Below are 16,213 nucleotides of genomic sequence, written 5' to 3' on the forward strand. Positions count from 1 at the left end.
ATACTATAAATTTTGTTTTACAGAGTGCGTAAACAGATATGGTCTTACATTATAGGGACTGAGACGATGGCAAAGGCAAATTGCTTCATGTAGTATTGATAAAACAAAACTTTTTATTGCTGCCTTCTTTATTTTTTAAATTTTTTTCACTATTAAAACCAAAAGAAAAATTTTTTCATTTAAAAAGTATTTAGAACACATAAAACAGGCAACATCTATTCTTTTTTCTCATCTTTTGGTATGGGATCTGTTGCTGGCTCCTCCACTGCGGCACTGTTGCTCTCTGAGCGGGTGTTGCTACCACTGGTTCCTTCCTCTGCCATACTGTCTACCCACTCCTGCCCACTCCCCTTGTCCTAGGGAGTTGACATGCCTTCTTCACCATTCTGTTGGCTTTCTGTCATTTCTCCAAGGTGTGTCTCCTCTGTCTCCATTGGAATGTTCTCATGGTCCTTATTTTCCTCAGCTTTATTTGCTGCTTGCTCTTCCTCAGGAACAACGCTGCTCTAACTGCATTCCACTTGCTCTGCTGCTTCCTTTTCCCTTTCATCTTGCCTTTTGCAGGCCTGCTCCTCTGCCTGCTCAATCTCAGCTGCAATTGTCTCTATATCCACTTCCACCTTCAGACCGCACAACCTTTTAAGTTCATGTTAAATAAATCTGTGCTTTCCAGGAATTTCCTCTTCTTTTCCCGTCATTCCTCTATTGGAAGAAGTTCAGCTTCTAATTTGCACTGATGAACCATTAAAGATTGGACCTGTCATTTCAGGACCTGCATTCTAGCTGTTGTGACAACTGAAGGAACATCTGGCACCACCCTCTCACTAAGGATTTCACTGATGAGGCAGTGGTTTCTCTGCAAATGGGAAGTGGCTGTAAGCTTCATTGAAAAGCCATCATCATAATCATCTGGATCCTCAGCAGGCTGAATGCTCATGTACGGTTCTCCTTTCTCCATGTGAGACTGTCTCTGTCGACTTTCTTCCTCTAAAGCAGCTTCTGCACGACTTTTTGCATTTATGTAAGCAAGGTATACAGCGGAATTATCATAGGCCTCCACAGATGCATTGTACTCTATCTTTTCTGTCTCCTATTCATTTAAATATTCTTGTTTCCCTTCATCAGTGAGATCTTGCCACATGCCACCAATAATTTTGCCAATCTCCCACAACTTTAGGTCAGGGTTAGAAGCCTTTACTTGGTCCCAGACCTTTCCGCTGTACCTCATCAGCAGCTTATCTGGTGGCTTTGGGGGTTTTGGAATCGTAATACCAGAGGATGCCGTGACCCAGCTGTTGGTGCCCAGATTCCCTCCCAGCCTGTAGTTGTTGTAGGCGAGATGACTTTATGGATTGTATCCCACAAACCCTAGTGTGCTGGGCATTTGTGTTGCAGGAGCTGGGGTGGGACGTAGGACATAAAATGGTCTTTTGACATTTTGGAAGATTAAGTTCTCAGTTCCTTTAAGAATGAATCTGAGACACCACGGGCAGAAAAAGCCTACTGCTGCCTTACTAACCCTTCCAACAGAATTCTCCATGCAGACAACACAAAACATCATAGCTGCATGCTAATACATAAAATCTCAAAGGGGTTCAAATCAACCTAGAAACAAAAAGGACACACTTCAAAACTGACAAAACAATACATTGATAACTCAGTTTTAAGGAAGGTTAAGGAAAAAAATGTGAAAAAATAAATAATCTTGCACAATAAAAGCACCAATGGATTCTTAAAATTATTTTATTTGATTGTTTAAGAAATCAATAATTTTCATCTTAGGTAAATCATTACAATATAAAGGGCTGCAGGGAAATTCTCAATTTACTTTCAGAGATAATGTGATTACTAAACCTAAAATGCATTGAAATTTTTAAAAAATCTGTCTACATATAGATGCAAAATAAAAATCTTATAAGAGATGATTAGCCTCTATCTTAAGCAATACAATAAAACAGAGGGTTTATTATATAATGAAGTATGGTTTAAGCCGGTGTTACTATATCTATTTGGCTTACATAAAAAAGGAGCATATGTTGAATTCTCCCCCTCCTGCATCAAACCTATAGAAAAGGCAAAAGTTTATAATTATATATATATAAGTATATAGATGTGTGTGTGTGTGTGTGTGTGTGTGTGTGTGTGTATTTATATAATCTCCTCAAAAAAGAAAAAGATAATCACTAGAGGTAATTCCAGGGAAAGGGCCCCAGCGCTAAGCTTCAGACAACACAGGAATCCCAGGAAGCTGATTCCCAGGACAGGCTCATCCTGCAGGCACCTCACTCCCCATAGCCGTGCCTCACGCCCAGCACCCTTGTCAGTACCAAAGAGGAGCCTCGGCCTCAGGCCACATGCCATTTGGAAAGCCACAACCTGAGAAAAACCAACACCATCAAAAAGATTCAACAAATTTTACATATTACAAAGCTTAGACATGATAAAGTGAATCAATCAATGAATATTAACTTATTAAAATAAAATACATAAGTTAATATCCTCAGAGAAAGGAGGAAAATATTATTTATAAGAAATAAGTGTAGGAAGTAATGCAACAAAAATCTAACAGTAATAAAAATGATTAAAAATAAAATTATTACAAGACAAACACAGTAAATGGATGAAGAGAATATTGAGGAATTATATATCCAGAAGCTTTAAAACCTACTTCTTGGGAATTCCAGAGGGGAGAAAAAGAGATAATGTAAGTGAGAATTAATGTAAATTAATCTATATTTGGAGGAATAATGTCTGAGAATTTTCTAAAGCTGGGAGTGGGGAAGGAGGGGAAGGCAAATTCTCCAACTAAAAAAGCCCACTGTCTGCGGCCGCCCCGCCCTGACCGCGCCGATCCCGTCCGCCCTCCGAAAAAGCCCACTGTATGATGAAAAGGATTAAAACAAAATAGTAGGAACACAATAATGAGTTCAAAATGAAACTTGAAAATAATGAAAATAAGAAAAAATGTAAAAGCATTCAGAGAGAAATGGTGCATTACCAAAAAAATGAATAAAATATAATACTTCAGTCTTATGATTTGCAAAATTAAATACAAGAATGAAATAGTACCTTGAAAATACTGAGAGGAAAAAAATTTCGATCTAGAAATCTGTAATAGTCCAACTTTCATTCAAAAGAGATGGGCTGAATAAAGGCATTTTCAGACATTTAAGGAGTTGGGAGAGTGGATCAGTCAACCTTTTCAAAATAAACCTATATTCCACCAAGAAGAAAAAATTCAGAAAGAAATAATAAGGTGCAAAATAAAGTGAAGCAAATGAATTAATAAAATCTATTGCAATATTTAAATAAGTACTCATTTTCAAAATGTTTTTAATAACAAGTCAGAACTAAAATTCCAGAGAATAGGAGGGTGGTAGTGAATTACAGCAAAAATACAGTCTAGTATATTCAGTATATTAATTCATTTGGAGGAAGAAATAAATATTAAATAAAACTAGGCCTTGTATGTATGTCTATATATTATATATATGTTGGATTAATCATATTCTAGAACATTTATTCTAGAGAAATGAAAACTTATGTTCACACAAAAATCTACAGACAAATGTTTTTTTTTGTAATAGCCCCAAAGAAACAATTCAAATGTCCTTCAAAGGATGATTGTATAAACAAAATCAGGCACAACTATATAATGAAATATTTACTAGTCAGTATTAAAATGAAACTATAGAAACACACAGTTTAGATGCTGAAAGGAAAAACAATTTTCAAAAGTTTATATACCACAAAATTTCATTTATATAACATTCTTGTAATAATACAATTGCAGAGGTAGAAATCAGATTAGTGGTTGTCATGGGTGGGATGGAAGGTGGTCCTACTAAAAAGAGGTAGTATCAATGACTTCTTTTGTGGACAGAGAAGTTCTGCATCTCAACTATAGTGTTATTTATACAAATCTATATATGTGATGAATGTCATAGAAGTATACACATACACAAATATAAAATGAATGCTATGAAAACTGGTGTAATTTTTAGTCTATTTAATTATATATAACAATGCCAATTTTGGAGGTTTTGCTAATGTGTCTAGTTATGTAAAATGTTGCCCTTAGGGAAAGCTGAGTGACAGATACATGAACACCTCTGTACTATTTTTGCAACTTCCAGGAGTCTATAATTATTTCAACATATAAGGTTTAAAAAAGTTTAAGAATAGGCCTTAAAATAATAGAAATTATAACTGCCAAACCAGTGAAAGGCAAAATAAAATGATCCAACAAAAGGCAAGAAAAATGAAAAAAAAAAATCAAAGAACAAACATAGTGGAAAAATAAATATGGTAGAAATAGGTCCAAATTCTTCAATAACACCATGCATGAAAATGAAATATACTCACCAATCTAAAACATACACAATATCAGAGATAACAAAATCCAAAGTATGTTTCTTATAATAGACCCATCTAAAATCAAATGGCACAGAAATATTGAAAAGATGGAAAAAGCAATATCACACAAAATAAAATAGTTGTTGAATTTTTAAAATCAAAGATAAAAAGTTTCCAGATGGACAAAGAGAAGTATCAAATGATATGTCAGAAGTTTTTATGTACGTTATAGAATATCCTTAAATATATAAAGAAACACTGATATAATTTCAGAAAAAATCAACAAATTATAAATCATATTTGACACTTTGATATAACTGTTTAAAAAACTAACAGACCAAATACCTAAAAAATGAGAAATGCATTGAGGTTAGAAATGACATAAGTAACAAACTTGACCTAATTGCTTTATGCCTAAGCATAAGTCTTCTAATCGAATATTAAAGGAATATTTATAAAACTTGACTATCTAGTAGACTACAAAGGCATACCCAAAGGAAAAAATGTTTAAATTATATCATAAAAGTCTTTATCTAATCACTGATCACAATATAATAAAATATGAAAATGAGTCAAAATTCCAAGAATATGAAAATTTTATAGCTCAGATGTTAAATAAAAGAGAATTACAAACCACTTAGAATTGAATGGAAATGATATCACTATTTTCCAAAACCTTAGCATATATCCAAAGTGGTGCTCAAAATAAAATTTATAGCCCCATATGCGTTAGGTGAAAACAAAAAGGCTGAAAAATGTGAACTAACTTGTAACACAAGAAGCTAGAAAAAAAGAAAAAGGAGAAAGATTATAATGACGATAAAAGCAAGTTAACTAGCAAAATAAAAAGAAATGGTCCTTTCAAAAAACTAAATGAATAGACAAGAATAATCAGAACAAAAAAAGGAAAAAATAGACAAAATATTACCAGTGGAAAAAAGTAGACATGACTATAGACTGAGAGAATTTTTGAGCATTTTAATAAAATATCATGAAAAATACTATAAAGACAATTTTGAAGGCCTAGTTTATATGACAGACTTTTAAGAATATGTCCAAGAATAAGTTGAAAACATGGCCAAGTACTATAAAATAAATTAAAAGAGTATTTCAACAGCTATGCCCAAAAGGCATACCTAAAGCCAGGAATATAAACTGTTACAGTCAATTTGGTTGATAGTTTGTTTCATTTTATTTTGTAAAAATGTAAATACCCTGTCATGCATTAAAGAGTATTTTATTAAAAAAAATAATACTCTGAGATGGTGAGGCTGTGGGGAAGCTACTATTCATAAATTGATTATAGCAGCATAATTGTTACAACTCTGTGGACAGTAATTTGACAGTGCATTTCAGGAACCAAAGATTCCCATTAACAGTGGGAATTTATTCTAATGAAGTAGTCTGAAAGAAGGAAAATCTAAACATAAACTGTTCTTCATATAATATATATAAAATTCGAAACATTACAAATACCAATCAGAGTGTGAATTAATTCTTCAAATTACAATGCAGTTATTCAGTGAAACAATGTGGATGCAGAGATGACAGGTTGCCTGTTCCCAGAATGTGCACACAAGTATATCTACCCTTAAGCTGATCCATGTTTCTGTTTATACCTTTTAATTTTATCTTAGTATTTAAAACAAAAGAGTGGAAGATTTTTCTTGTTTTTCTTATGGACACAGTACATCTTTTCTTACAGGACTTTTTTTTTTTATTTCAGAATATTACAGGGGTACAAAGGTTTTGGTTACATGAATTGGGCACGATGCATTTCATAGGTCAGGTCTTCATTTTGGTGTGACTTAAAAATCTTGGAGCTATACTGGAGGCCAAACCATATAAAATATTAGCTTACATGTTATGATAAATTACCAGTTTGTTTTATGCTTTTCTTTTTTTCTTTCTAACACATTTGTTTTACATTTAATTAGGCTAAATTTTATTGTGACCTATTAACTAGCTGTAAGATAATGTAAATATTTTTGGAAAAATATAGGACAGTGATAAATAAAATATGTGTATGAAAATACATAATATATGCTATATAAATATTTAATGTATAAAATATTTTTAAATGTTTAATAAAACACAGAAATAAAAACTAATAAAAATGGTGCACATGGACAGGTTCTGAAGGGAAATAAAGAAAAATAACAATTCTTTACTTTTTAACGTAGAAATATATTTTTTTAATTTTTATATTGTTATTTTTTTTAAAAGAAAACAACCTGGATTCAGAGAAGGAAACTCCATTTCACTAAGAGTTCAGATATCTGGGTTCTGGTCTCTGCTTCACACTTAATTAGGACTGTGGCATCCTCTTCCTTATTCAGACCCGTAATCATTTTCTATCCTAGGGGTTATAGTTCATTTTACCTTTGGATCTTGGAGTCCTTTCCACTGAATGCAACTATTAAAATGAGTTTCTGCCATGTGTAAAGAATTACAATATCAAAGAAATGTATTTCAAGGCTCATGTTTTGATCATTTTATGCAGACATTTTATAATATATTTCCATTTGAAGCATCAAAATAAAGTATATCCCTTTGATTATAAATATGTATTCAAAGAATACTTGAATTTATTTTTCATCATTCTTATTGCTCACTTTAGTAGTTCTGGTTTGATTATTCTAGGGAATTTTTATCTTTAGTATGAGAGTTTATTAATGATGAAAAAATTATAATTCATGTCAGAATTATAGAGGCAAATACTTTTGGGACCTGAGTTCAATATTTATGTTCCAGCACAAATGAGATTATAAAATCAAGTATATGGTTACTAAAAGTCTGTCCACCATTTATGTCAATAGGTTAATTCGTTTTTAAAAAACAGACAAAAACCTACTGAGTATCTATTATATAATAGGCATCATGTCGATAATACTTAAAGATGAAACCTGGGTATTTTTCCAGCAAAATATTTATCAGTAAACAATGTATCTGTATTAAATTGAATTCACTGAACCTACTCTTCTATGCTGAAGAGGCAGATCACACTCCTCCCAGTTTCATACCATCCCAGGGCACCACCTGCCCATCAACATTGGTTGTCCTGTTATGGTTAATTCAGATGCATGGCTGCAACAAATATTAGGCAGATGGCATTTTGGCAATCTGCACTATTAAGCTTTCAATTGTCTTCAGGAATGGTGAATGTCACGCTTGAGATAGGTGTATATACCTACCTCAAGCTAAATTCTCGGTTTCCCTTGAAATAGGTGCATGGACACAAACTTCTGAAATTTACATGGATTTGGTCACTCTAAAGTAGCCATCAGGTTTAAGACGTTAAGCCTTTTGGAAATAATCGAAATCATTCTCAGTTGTCTTTCTGTATTTTGCATATTCTACAGCTATCACCATCATAATGACTTACACAGAGAAACATTCTGGTCTATCTGTGGTTCTCAAACCTGGCTGTGGGAGGGCCACCCCCAGAAATGATTTAATCTGTAGAAGGGCTGAGCATTGATAATTTTTATATACTCTAGGTGATTCTAATATATAACCAGGAGCGAGAATCACTAATCTAGCTGTAAGAAGATTAATATGCAAGAAATATGGAGTTAAATTCTTTTCTTCTTGAAAAGAAGAAAAATATTTTAAAAAACTTTTATCTTCTCTTCTAATTCAGGGTCATCAGAACTCAAGCTTCAGTCTCTGTGTTCACAGGTGCTGTAAACACACACATCACTGTAAATATCCCACTTCAATGCTCTTGCTGCTCTCAAAACTCCACGTATGTTTAACCTTATAAACCTCCAAAATAATGAGACCACTGGGTTCAGTAAATTGTTTTGTTTTGAAGCAGTGTTAGACAAAGTAAGAGACTATAAGGTAAATCTGTCAATGGCATGTCCTTTAAGACTACTTAAATTTTGTGGAATTTGTTGATCATTCTTCACTTGAGCAAATGGTAAACTATCTCTCTATCCCTTTTCTCTCTCTATTTAGCAAACTTTTTCTAGCAACTGTTCCATTTGGTAAGCTTACTTACACTGTACGTGTTCCAGGGGCCTCATGTTAGATGTTTCTCTTGACTAACCAAACATGACACACAACTGAAGTCAGAAAAACCAGCTTGATAATTTCACTCACACTGTCTTTCCTCATTCTAAAGATTCACTAGTGCAGACACATGTGACTTTGTTTAGCCATAGGTACCCGCAGAAACATCAACTTTATTAGACCTACAGAATCTGATTGTGTAACAGTTTATGTAGGACTACGAAGCATTTATCAAATACTTAGTACCTGGAGTTTGCAAAAGCTCCTCACTATTAGCTGTGAAAGGAAACACAAAGATGAGTAGCTATACCTTTAGAGAGCCCACAGATATACCAATAGCACAAAGGTGTGAATAAATAATGATGAGATGAAATAGACTGTTTTCTATTTGGAAACTACATTGTTAAATTCTTTATGTACATAATTTCATGCAATCTTCATTTATTGGTTGAATTGTGTCCCCCTAAAAGTCATATATTAAAGTCCTAACCCACCATACCTGAAAATGTAGCCTTATGTGGAAATTGCAGATGTAATGCGGGGGAGATTTAATCCAAAATGACTGTGTCCTTACAAAAATGGGAAATTTGGGCACACAGACAGGCACACAAGGAGAATGCCATGTGAAAATTGGCATTATGCCACCACGAGCTAAGGAACTACCAGAAGCAAAGAGAGAGGCCTGGAACAACACCTTCATAGCACCCATTCAGGGAAAATAGCACTGCCAACACCTTGATCTTGGACTTTGCGCCTCCGAGACTGAGTAGGTGGGAGCGGGGAGGAGGGAATGGGTATATTCACACCTAGTGGGTGCAGTGTGCACCGTGTGCGGGATGGACATGCTTGATGTTCTGATTTGGGTGGGGCAAAGGCAATATATGTAACCCAAACATTTGTAACCCTGTAATATGCTGAAATTAAAAAAAGAGAGAAAAAAAATAAAAATAAATAATATGAAGCAGAAAAAAAAATAAATAATCCTAGCACTTTGGGAAACTGACATGGGAAGATCACTTGAGGCCAGGGGTTTGAGACCAGCCTGAGCAACACCCCATATCTACAAAAAATTAGCCAGGCGTGGTGGTGCATACCTGTTATCCTAGGTACATGGGAGAAGAAGGGGATAGGATTGCTTGAGCCCAGGAGTTTGGGGTTGCGATGAACTGTGATCGTGCCACAGCACTCCAGCCTGGGTGACAGAGTGAGACCCTGTCTCTTACAAAAAATAAAAGTATTGCAAATTATGTTAGGCTCTTGCTTAAAATCTTCAAAGGACTTGGTTAAAATATTCAAAGGGCTTTCCACAGAATAAAATCCTAATTCTTAATCATAGCTCTAAATGATTTCTTTTCCGGTTGTCTTTCTGACATCCTTTTGTGTCATTCTCCTCCTTAATCATCCTGAGGTTAGCAGCTTCGGTCCTCTGCTCTTGCTGTTCCCACTTGCAATGTTTTCCCATTTGACTGTTCAAAGTACCAGCTCCTTCAAGGATTTGATCTCAGTTCACATATCATTTCCACAGAAAAGGCTTCCTGACCACCAAGTCTCTTTTATATACTCTGATTTATTTCTTTCATAGTTCTCATAACAACCTAATACTATGTTTTCAATTGATTAATCTTTTTGTTGACTATTCCTTTCCATTAGAGTGGGAAGAATACCAGGAGAGAAAGAGTCCTATTATATTGTTCACCTCCTCAGAGATGAACATATCCTCAGAGCCTGGTAGACAGAAGGTATTTGTTGATATTTAATGCATGAGTACGTGCAAACTTGGAAGGAAAACATGTCTTGGTCTACCAAGATTAAATCCCCAACATGGGAAAGTGTTGCTTCATTTCGCCCCAACACCTCTCAGTCTTGGTTCACTTTGGATATTTAACCAAACTAATTGTTTTTCCAGTCGTATCCCTGGTGGAGATGAGGTCATTGTTATTAATGGGAAGCCAGTCTCCTTTCATTTCAAGAACCCAGCATGGGTGGACAACTCAGTAACTGCCAGGGACTTTTTTGAACTGTGGGCTTTGGGGATGTCAGCACTTGTTTGGGATTTAAAACAGGGACATCTAGTGCTCAATTACATTCAGAAATACTGAGGTCTGTGAAGCACCACTTATCTTTCTGCAGGGGAAGGACATGCTCAAGTAATGGGCTGAAGTTGGGGGAGGGAGTCACTTCCTCACAATCCTTCCCTCACACTGTGGATCCCAACAGCTCTGGACTCTGACCCCAGTGGGAAATGCAGCTGAGACCGCAAAGCCTTCTGTTCTCCCCGTTCACTTTAGACCCTGATGCTAAGTGTTTGTCACAGTGACAGTTAAAAACTCCCAACACCATGGGAGAAGGAAGGATAAGTGAGTATATTGTGAGGGAGCTAAATTTTAGAGTGAATCAAGTAAATGCTGTGCCCCTCATCCACGGAAACCACAAAGATCTAGTAATGCTAAGGCTGTAACAGGAAAGTAACAGGAGTATTCATTTCCCCTTCCTAGTATAATGGAGTAAGTTAAAAATGCTGGCAGAAGGGCAGGGAGGAAGAAGATGAGATAGGTAAAAGTTCCCAAGAGCCGATTTTATGAAAGACTTTTGGGAAGTTTTAAGAAAAAGGAAAGAGGGTATCTTTCATGATGCGTGTGTGTGTGTGTGTGTGTGTGTGCGTGTGTGTGTGTTAATGAGTGACAGCAGACAGCGGAGACCTAAGAGGACTATGAGAGACTAAGGGACGGAGAAAAATTGAGGTAGAAGAGACACACACACAGAGAGCAATGGGCACAAGAGGGAAATTAGGAAGTTTTACTGTATGTTGTGAATGGAAACCACAAAACCATATTTAATATACGCAAATATATATATACACATATATATTTAAACATTTAAATTGTTAATTATTTTTCATACTCAATAAAATGAAAAAATCTTGCCAAGATTAGAATGAAGCCACTCAACTTCATAATAAAAACATTTACTGAAAATTAAAATCTCCCTATCATCTACCACGTAATATGAAAAACACTTATTGATTCCTTTCTACTGATGGAAACTGAGGCATGGAGAGTTAGTGAGTGTCAAAATTGAGATATAAGAACCACCGCCACCATTTTGTAAATTGTACCATTGTTGTAGAGTTCAGAATTGCTCTTAAATAAAGTGTTAATATTGTAGAAAATTTCTAATTATGATTTATTTTATAACTTTGCACTTGATAAAGTATTAATACTCTATAAGTTATCTTGTACATAACCACAACAAAATATATCATCATGTACCTTTTGCAAATCTCATTCATAATATAGAGGATAAGACTGTGATTTTGTTTTAATTTTAAATATTAATTTGAAATATGTTATTCAGAATTTGATAAAACCACTGAATATAAGCCTGAATATTAAGTAATGTCCTAGTAAGTAATTGGAAATTTTGAAAATAGTAAAGCAGAGGACTATTACCATTAAAAGCAAATTAAAATTCTACAAAGTAGCATAAAATAAAAATAATTCCAAGGAATTTACAAAATATTCAGATTACAGTGTTATGGACACTTTTTTGGATTCTTTGTTGAAGAAATTCTGCTAATTTAGAATATATGTTTCATTCAAAGTAGCTAAAGAACCATACCTAGATAATAGCAAGTACTTAATATTTGTTGAAAATAAACATTGCATATGCTTAAATTGTATTTTAAAAATTATTGACTAGGGATAAATAACTAATGGAATCACACTTTTCCTCCCTGCTTATAACTCTTCAACTATTTGTATTTACATTGACATCTCAAATCTTTAGCACGGCCTACAGGGCCCTGGGCAATGCGGCACCTGCTGAAGTCTCCTGGTCCTTCTCATTCGATAGCTTTTTCTCCCCTCACTTGATTCAGCCAATCTGACATTATTTAGCTCCTGGACCAAGACAAGCTCTTCCCGGGTTCAGACCTTTGTGATTTCTCTTCTTTATGCCTGGAGTATTTTTCCCCTGACAAATTACTTATCATCTATCATAATTCAACTTAAATGGCACTGACTCAGGGAAGTCTTCCTTAACTGTCTCCTCTCTCCAACCAAATTAGGAACAACTGTATGGTCAGGTAGTATCTAATCACACTTATAAGTGTAAAACAATTGGGAGATTGTGTTGTTTAACACGTGTCTCCACTATGAGATTATAATTCCATGGAAGTAGGAATCGTGCCTGTTTGTTCACTCCTCCATACAGTCAGAATAGTACCTGGATTATACAGTAAGTGCAGAACAAATACTAAATAAATGAACAACTGAATTAATAAATTTTGTCTTATTTTTAGAATGGAGTACCAAATAAATCATGAAAGCTACATGGTATGTCATGCAGGTCATTTGTGAGAGATTCAATTTCAGCACAGGTCTATTTTTTCCTGGATATATGGCATTAATAACTTTTTTGACCTCATTTAACTTCAGATTCCCCATTAGAAATCTTGCACAATACCATTAACTGTCTTGCCCAACTCAAATTGTCACTAAGGATCAAGTGAGATGTCTGATGTAATCTATTAATAATTCAAACTGGTCTCAGACTGATAACAGTCCAAAATGCCTGGTAGATATAAAATATATCCTCTCTGGGAGAATAATAACTCATCAAACCAGGCCCATAGATCATATTTCAAGGATCATGAGCCTCTAAGACAAAAATCACAAAATACATGACAAAACAAAGCCCCGCAAGCTAGCAAAAAGGTGGGCAGCATCTTCAAATTTGAGAAGACTTTCAATGTTTGTACTATTAGCTACAGATTATAGAATACATATTTTAACATGGTTAAAAAAATTTACAAAGGAATCAAAAGTATGAATAAAGAACAAGAATACTGTGCTGGATGGTTAAATTCTACCACCACACCCACTCCCATGTGAGTCTGGGAACTGTGTTGCCCAAAGTCTCCTTCCACGTTCATTGTTCCAGGTTTGAGTTTGCCAATGAAAGAAACTCATGAGAGCTGGAAGGGAGAGGTGAAGAGGAGGTCTTTAGTTTCAGCAGGTTTGGGGATTAGACACGGCAGGTTTGGCAGATGCGATGGCTAGCAAACTGCTTCATGAGCCCCCACTGTCAGTCTGGATGGGATTTACAGACTCTTCAGAAAGCCCCATATGCTCTGGTTTTGTGCCCACGCCTTGGACTTTCAGGCTGAGATATCTGTTATAGAACAGAACTCCTCTGATCTTCTCTCGCTGCTTTCCTGCTGCCACCTAGCTCTTCCAATAACAGTGTAAGCCCTTAATTAATATTAAACCTTTATTATTGAAATATGTAGAGTAGCTTCCATTTTCCTGCTCAAATCCTGATTGATAACTAAAATATAAAACATTGTCCAGAAAGATATGAAAAAGAACCACACATTGATATTTTTAAAATAAAAATATAACAATTGTTTGGACTAGGATGACTATAATGGTCATGGTCTAATTCTGAATGTTATTTGAAGAAAGAGGCAATAGGAAGCCTCAAGAACTTGATAGAAGGTACTGCCATTTACTAGGAGAAAAAATTGGGAGTGAAAGTGTAGTGAAGGTCAGAATCTTTGTTGTGTTTGAAATGTCTACGACAATATAGCTGTCTTTTTTACTCATTACCATTTTCTAGTGATTTGGGGTTTATGTTCTTGAAAGTAGTATGTTTTTAATTTTCTTTTCCTGTGCTATTCTTATGTAACTTTAATGTACAGATGATACTACTGTGAAAGCTACCATTGCCAAGCTGAAGTCATTCACGTCAGACGCAAAGCAAAGTGGAGTCAGGAGCTCCTGGAAGAGGGATCTCGTGCATGCATATCTAAGTATTATACTATCACAAAGCCCTTCTAAAAACCCACAAGAAATTTCTGCACACCCTAAATTTCTGCACACCCTGTTCATCCTGCACATGTGTCTGTAACAGGACTTATCCCAAAAAATTCCTTAAAACTGCAGCATTTCAGATAAGACACCCTCTCACAAGAACACTTGCCAAGCAACAACTGTTTCCACCAGTGAGTTAACACCAGCTCCTGCAGCAGGACCCTGTGACCAATGGCATTTGTTTCAAAACAGATTACATAGACTTCTCCTTTTTGCCTTTAAAAGTTTCCACTTAGCCCAGCCTCTCAGGATGCACCTGTGATTTATTACAGTATGTGTATCATGGATTATAATCCCCTATTTATTCTCAAATAAATTCATTTCTTTGGAAAGCCACTCTGTTGTTATTTTAGGTTGACACTACTATTATAAAATTAGGTAGGCAGTGTGCCTCATTTTTTGGTCTCTGGAAGAGTTTCCGTAAGAGTAAAATTAAATGTTCTTTGAACATTTGCTATAGAACTCGCCTGCAAAATTATCTGAGCTATCTGGGCCTGGTTTTGGTTTTAGGTTTCCTTTATGAGTATATTTTCTTACTCACAGGAATTCATATGAATCGGCAAGGAAAAAAATATATTAAAAGGAAAATCACCTTGAAAGTTATACTAGATGTGAGGAAATCATTTCCAAATCCCCCAGTGTTCATATTTCTTTGTGCAAGTAAAGAACCCTAGTGTTGATTAGGTTTGAAATATCACCATTTATTCAGAATTTATTAATTCCCTACATGGTGCTCAATGTGTGCTTCAGGGTCTACTTTTAAGCAGAGATACTATTCCAAAAGCTGTAAAATAATAATAGGAGATAAGGCCAATTTGCCTTAATATAAATACAGTAACTACATACAAACAAAGAATTCCAAGGAAAGAAATGGAGAGTAAAGAGGATGGTTCATTATGTCAAAAATTTAAAATTATAAAAGAGGAATTGGGCATGATTTTCCTAGATACTTTGTTCCTATTCTGCTGCCATTGTGCTGCCGCTGCACAGACTGGCGGGCAGCCCTTCACGCCCTGCTCCCAGCACAGAGCTAATTGACTTATGAGAAATGTTGAGCCTCAACAATAAGCATCACTGCAGGTATTTTTTATTCTATTCTGACATTAGAATAATCCTTGAGGGAGGGGAAAGGTTAAAAACCCCTCTGGATAAGTGTCACTAATTAATGATGATTGTTCTAAACAATGCTTGGATAATTTTTCCTTGTCCCTTGACAGAAACTTGATAAATAACTGAGAAGTGAGAAAGAGATTAATGGGTGATTAAATTCCACTCAGGCACTTAAAATTAGCTCCAAAAATTTAGCTATGTATAAATCGCCATGCATTGTAAAAATATGTGATATGTATATTTCTTTTACCTTTGGTGAAGTGATATTGGGGAAATGAATCACTGAGGTCGAATTCTAAACTAAGAGAAAGAAAAAGGCATTTTCCCTTTCCTTAAGAAGCAATGTCATTAGTTAAAGAGATTCACTGATATTAGAGAACTACATTTAAAGTGATTAAAAAAATATATTACTCTGATGATTACTGGAGAGACATTGCCTCTGGATTGTGCCTTCACAAAAATTCACAGTTATTTGCCAAAGTCAACTTATCCATTACACTATTACTCATTTTTCCTTCTTTCATTTGTATAATCAATATTTCCACCTCAATTAGATCAATCTCATCAGCTTCTGAACATGCCACAGTCTCTCCCATTAAAAATATATATATACACACACACACTATATATATGTATACACACATACATACACACACATATATATACCCCAATTCAACAATCCCTTTCAGGTATTATTTAATGTCATCTTCTTTTCATATTTTAGAAAAGTCTTGAAAAAGTTGCCTATTCTCCCACTCCATTTCTTATTTATTCCATTCTAATGGACTTGGTTTCTGTTACTCTTCCAAAATAGGATTTAGTAACCCTGAAGTCACTAAACCCAGAATAATATGTTG

At 35.0% G+C, this 16,213-nt stretch overlaps 1 pseudogene; it reads right to left on the reverse strand.

Moving 5' to 3' along the window:
* Positions 1-215: 215 nt before the first annotated feature.
* LOC105811831 lies at positions 216-1,402 on the reverse strand (annotated as a pseudogene).
* Positions 1,403-16,213: the final 14,811 nt, after the last annotated feature.

This window comes from Propithecus coquereli, unplaced genomic scaffold (genome assembly GCF_000956105.1).
Source record: "Propithecus coquereli isolate 6110/MARCELLA unplaced genomic scaffold, Pcoq_1.0 Scaffold240, whole genome shotgun sequence".
In the NCBI taxonomy this organism is placed as follows: Eukaryota; Metazoa; Chordata; class Mammalia; order Primates; family Indriidae; genus Propithecus; species Propithecus coquereli.